The sequence below is a fragment of the Sciurus vulgaris genome (assembly GCF_902686455.1).
Source record: "Sciurus vulgaris genome assembly, chromosome: 3".
Lineage (NCBI taxonomy): Eukaryota > Metazoa > Chordata > Mammalia > Rodentia > Sciuridae > Sciurus > Sciurus vulgaris.
The window spans coordinates 155,599,153-155,604,260 of NC_136463.1; the positions used below are offsets into that span (position 1 = coordinate 155,599,153).

Consider the following 5,108-nt stretch of genomic DNA (forward strand, 5'->3'; position numbering starts at 1 on the left):
TGTGTTCCTCCATTTCATTCTACCCCATCATCTGATTTTTCTCCCTTTCCTTTCAAAACTTCATGAGGAGATGGTCTTGTTGATTTAAAAGAGAAAGTACAGTTTCTTTAAGATGGAAGACACCTTCTCCTCTCATTTCCATACTTCAAATATTAGTAAGTCCTTACTTTTTATTTTTATTTTTAAGAGTTACAGTAAAATCTTTATTTAGGCTTGGTCAGTACAGGTAAGATATACTGGAGTCACAGAGCAATATGCATTAACAGGATACAACAGTTCATAAAAATTGAGTTAACTATGCACACTATTATCTATTACTATTAACTATTTAGGTGACTTAAACATTCAGTCACCTAAAGAGAAAAATGCACAGATGTATGGTGGAAAAAACTGTATCTAACACTGAAACTACTATAGGATTCCATCAACAAGTTCAACTTGTAGTGATAAAATCTATGGTACTGGGCAAACTTGGCAGTCATAAACCCACATCTACTCTAACAAGTCTGAATGGTGCGGCAGTATATAACAGCATGAGGAAGAATGCCCTTACACAGCACGGGTTCTAGAGACACAGATTTATACAGACATCATTGTGTTATACTTTAAGATTTCCATTTACAACTTCACATTAACTCATATAAAAATAACTTGACCCTACACAAAATGTCCTTTTAGCAACATTCAAAGTAATTAACTGTTACAATTTCCAAAGTGGCAGAGGTATTGAAGCAAGGAAAAAAAAAGGGGGGGGGGGGCTGGGAATCAAACAAAACAAAAACACTCCCATAAAAAGGCAAGTTGTGACAAAGTATGCATCAATTTTCTGGACAGTATCTTCTCCCAAATTAAATGACACTATAAAAATTTGCTGGAAAAATATTACAAAACTGAACCCTGCACATTTACACTTGAGTCCAAGCCATTCTGGACGTGGCGGGAACCCACAGTTCGGTTACCTTTCCCACTCACTGCTTTCTCCTCTTGAGGGTCATGATTGGAGTCTGTGTCATTTGAATGGTGTGTGAGAGAATTTTCACTGCCCATGGGAGAGTCTACACTCTCATACCCCTCACTGAGTTGGTTTACGTAACTACTACCTCCTCTGCCAGTTCCCTCCTCTGAGCTGTTGGAGGCCTTATTACTGTTCCCTGGAGAAGAAGGAAAGTCATCCTCTGTTGTGTTCCCCTGCCTGTGAAATCCAGACCCAGACGTCCTCTGACGGGAGGAGCTGCCATTGCTTGGTCCGTTTGCCAGACGACTGCAGTGTTTACTTGTGGCCTCTGCCTGTTCTACGGGTTCAGAAGATATAGTCCTGTTGGTACTTGGGGCTGAGGTTTGAGACTGCTGCTGCTGGTACTGGGCCAACTGCTGGTGTGTCTCCTTCAGTTGCTGCTGAAGAACTAGAATGGTACTCTGCATACCTTCTACTTCTTCGTCAAGTTGAATGATGAAGTCATTCAGTTCATCCTGACTGCTTTTAAGTTCCTCACTATATTTCTTCTGTAAAGCCAACTCTGCTTCAAGCTGTGCAATACGACCCTGGGACAGTTGCCTTCCAAGCTCTTGGTTTTCCTGGATAAGCATTCGACACTTCGCCATTAACTTTTTGCCTGTTTGGAATTGATTTGAATGATTAAGAGAGAACTTAAGTCAATCTTGTTAAAACTGCACTTAAACATTGGGACAAGCTGGAACATTTATCTTCCACTCATCTCAGACTCCATTATCACCAACCGAAAATTCAAATTGGTGACTTACACAATATTCTAATGAAAAAATTCACCTCCAGGACTGGATGGAAGCATGAAGAAAATAATGCCTCATTTATCTAAGTGATCAAATGAATTTGCTAGAAATGGTCACTATACCTTTTTTCAATTCACAAAATGTCTCAGTTAGGCCAGCCCATAGTTCCAACAAATTATGTCCCCAGTCTTCTGGCAGACACCCTGTGAGATTGTCCCACATTAATTTCTACTACAATATCCTGGAACAAAGTGTCAAAAAGTAACAATTTTCAAGTCTCCTTGTCTTTTATGATACCAGATGGAATAAAGTAGGTCTTTTAAAAATGAGATAGACTTTTCCTTCACTTTGAAGAGCACAGCAACAATTTTCCAAAATGAATCTGCTCTCCACAGCCCCCCAAAATTAAAATGTTAAGAATACAACAAAATCATAGTATTCCTTGAACTTAAAACAAACAAACAAACAAACAAACAAAACCCAAAAAGAACCCCAACTATTCCAAGGCACATTTAATTTAATATCAAGAGTGTAATACAAAAGGCCCAAATACAATGAAGGAACACATTCCATTAACACCAACAACAGTGCTCTTTTGACATGTGCCTGTTGAACGGGATGGGGTTTCATAAAGTTCACTACTGGAAAAAAACAATGCAGTGAGTCTCATCACAGCCAATATCCTTATATAATCTAGTTGTGAAATGAATGTTTATAATGCTTCAAACAGTTTAAACCTGAAGTTGGATACCACACCTTCATGTTTGTACAGTCCTCAGTTAAGATTGTCTAGATTTTTGCAACCAAAGAACAAACCATTGATGAAAACCGCATTGATTTAAGGCTCTGTTATGTGATATAGAGCCCTAAGCTTAATGGTTAGATATATGCACTACTTGTACAGACATCTGTTATTTGATTTTTTCGTGACTATTAAAGTTGGTTCTCAGCAAAAAAAAACCCTTTAAAGGCAAAATTGCCTCATTTGAGTTTTGACCCAGAAGTTCAACAACAATCACGAAGTCCACAGTCTTATTGGTAAAACTGATACACAGTGTCTCTAAGTCATTATGCTCAAGGTTAAGAGCGATGCATATTCCGTTTTTACATTTTACTGGAATTTTACATGTTCAATTCATGATTTTAAATCTCTAGGTTTTCAATCCTCCAAACTGTCTGAAGACACAGTGTGCCACAGACTTAAGACTTCTGTTTCTCCCTCTATTTTCTTCAAACAGAAATATTTCTCAAGTGTCTACACGTTCTAGAAGGGGAATTTTTCGGAGATGGCCTCTTCTTCAGAATAGTCAGGACATCAGGCCTCAGAAGCAAGGGGAAGGGGAAGAGAAAAAACCTGAAACAAGGTTCATCGGGTAAGTTTTACATTAACCATTACAAGCTGCACGGTATAAGAATGTGGCTTTTTTTTTTTTTTTTTTTTTTTTGGCTCAAAATGTCTGAGTCTTGGTGTGGAAACGAGTACTTGGTGTCCCACCACAGCTTTCTCCGTAGTGGGACTGTCAGGGAAGCCTTGACTGGGGAGTGTAATTTGTTTACCTATCAGGCGTAAACTTCCAGGCACTCAGTTCATTTTGGGCTTGTTCCAGTTTGTCTTTAGTCTGTTCCAGTTCGCCTTTCATTTTTAGGAAAAACAAGTTGATCGCTGGGTCTACCATTGTTGATCTCAGTTGGGCGACACTCGACTGCTGGGCTTGCTTGAGGTACTGAATCTGTGTAGTACACTCTTGCATCTCTTGTTCCTTGGTCCTAGTCCCATTACAAGGATGTTTTCCCTGCGTGCAGACTCCTGCTGCTGTTGCTTTAGTTTTTCTTCAACTCCCTTAAGCCTGTTACATCATTGAGTTAAGATCTGTGTACTTGCCCTCCAAAGCTTGAACATAAGCTTCATATTGTTTCCATCTTAGAATCAACTCATCTCGTGCCATAACTTTGAAGTCTGTTTCACTGGGTCGAACCTTTTTTGGAAGAGGTTCTTCGTTGGTCATCTTGAATCCTACCTCTCCAGGCCCCAGCCTTGCAGGTGCTGCCAGCCACAAGGACCAGGGCTGCACCGCCGCCAGCACCGCCGCGCTCCGATTCCTTACTTTTTCATTTTTAAAAAAAATTTTTTAAATTAAAAATCATAAATTTACATAGGGCAACGTTGTTTGATTCATTCTGTTATTTTTTCCCTTCCCCCCCACCCCTTACACCCCTCTTTTCCCTCTATACAGTCCTTCCTTCCTCCATTCTTACCACCCTCCTTATCCCTAACCCTAAACCTAACCCTAACCCTAACGCTAACCCCTCCTACGCCCCATTATATGTCCTCATCCGCTTATCAGCGAGATCATTCATCCTTCCGTTTTTTGAGATTGGCTTATCTCACTTAGCATGATATTCTCCAATTTCATCCATTTGCCTGCAAATGCCATAATTTTATCATTCTCCATGGTGGAGTAATATTCCATTGTATATATATGCCACAGTTTCTTTATCCATTCATCAACTGAAGGGCATCTAGGTTGGTTCCACAATCTGGCTATGCTGAATTGAGCAGCTATGAACATTGATGTGCCTGTATCTCTGTAGTATGCTGATTTTAAATCCTTTGGGTATAGGCCAAGGAGTGGGATAGCTGGGTCAAATGGTGGTTCCATTCCAAGCTTTCTGAGGACCGATTCCTTACTTTTTAAATCACACAAATCAAATTGTCAAGAGCCTGGGTTAATGTTTAAACTAGTTGTATTGACTGTTTTGTGTATGTGTTTGAGCTCATGTGCACTTATATCAATAAAGGATTTCCTCCATCTTAACTTTTCACTCTCCTTAATTAAGGAAAGATAATTAGCCTTTTATAATGATAACATTGTATTTGACTTTAGTTATTTCACTTTTTTTTCTTTGTTTTTCTTCCCTTTCCTCTCCTTTAGGAAGCTTTAAGGACTAACTGATGAAAAATTATTCTGTCATGTGTTTAGGAATATCTACTGAAGAAAAGAAAGAAAAATTAATAAGATGCTTTATGTTTTTTAAATTGCTTTTTAAAAAGATATGTTTCTGATTAAAACTACAAGACAAGAAAGGTCTCAGTACCAAGATAAAAGACTTTCAAACAGGATTTAAATAATTTTTAAAAGATAATTCTATGTATAAATACAAAGCTTATATATTATGTGGAAGATGTTTATTAAATATTCCTGTTAAATAGATGAATCAGGCTGGGGTTGTGGCTCAGTGGTAAAGCGTTTGCCTGGCATGTGTTGAAAAGGGAGCTAAACCGCAGCCATGACAGGCTGCATTTAGGGCATGAAAGATTTCAGGCCTAGATAGCCGATTCCATGAAGGCTACTAGATTA

General features: G+C 38.8%; 1 pseudogene across 1 annotated transcript; it reads right to left on the reverse strand.

Moving 5' to 3' along the window:
- Window positions 1-475: 475 nt before the first annotated feature.
- LOC306658146 (pre-mRNA-splicing regulator WTAP-like) lies at window positions 476-3,760 on the reverse strand (annotated as a pseudogene). Its single transcript has 2 exons — window positions 3,307-3,760; window positions 476-1,621 (listed from the first exon to the last, which is right to left on the reverse strand). The product of its transcript is annotated as a pre-mRNA-splicing regulator WTAP-like (transcript).
- Between the last annotated feature and the right edge of the window lie 1,348 nt (window positions 3,761-5,108).